Source organism: Octopus bimaculoides, chromosome 20 (assembly GCF_001194135.2).
Source record: "Octopus bimaculoides isolate UCB-OBI-ISO-001 chromosome 20, ASM119413v2, whole genome shotgun sequence".
In the NCBI taxonomy this organism is placed as follows: Eukaryota; Metazoa; Mollusca; class Cephalopoda; order Octopoda; family Octopodidae; genus Octopus; species Octopus bimaculoides.
In genome coordinates this window covers 35083836-35084456 of record NC_069000.1, presented here as the reverse complement: position 1 = coordinate 35084456, position 621 = coordinate 35083836, and positions in this window count along the sequence as shown.

Sequence of the window (621 nt, the reverse complement as noted above, 5' to 3'; positions counted from 1 at the left end):
TTCTGAATAAAAGGCGTGATAGTCACGACTTGAACGGATTTGGACGTGAGTCTGTTCGATCGGGGTTGACCTGGGGTTAAACAACAACAACTATAATATCAATGATCAAAACTCTTCACAGTTTCTAGAAAAATAACGACCAAATCTACCGTCTTAGGAAATGGATGAAACGTTTGATAATGCAATAGTTATAAATAAGTAAAATAAGAGTGGATGGTCACGATTGGAGCGTAAAAATGATAGGTCGGCACAATACTTAGTAAAATCAATTATAATCCTAATGCTTGAAATTTGGGGGAGGGGACTTGTCGATGGCACCGGTCCCAGGGATTGACTGGTACTTATTTTATCGACGCTGAAAGAATAAAAAGCAAAGTCGACCTCTGCAGAATTTGAACTCAGAACGTAGACAGACGAAATGCTGCTAAGCATTTTGCTCGGTTATTAAGGAGAAGGATAGAAATTGCAGAATATTGTTTTGCAATGTTATTCTTGGGGGATATTTTCAGCATCCACTCACACACACAAACACACAAATACACACAAACACACAAATACACACGCGCACACAAATACACACACACATGCACGCACGCACGCACACACATACACACACACACA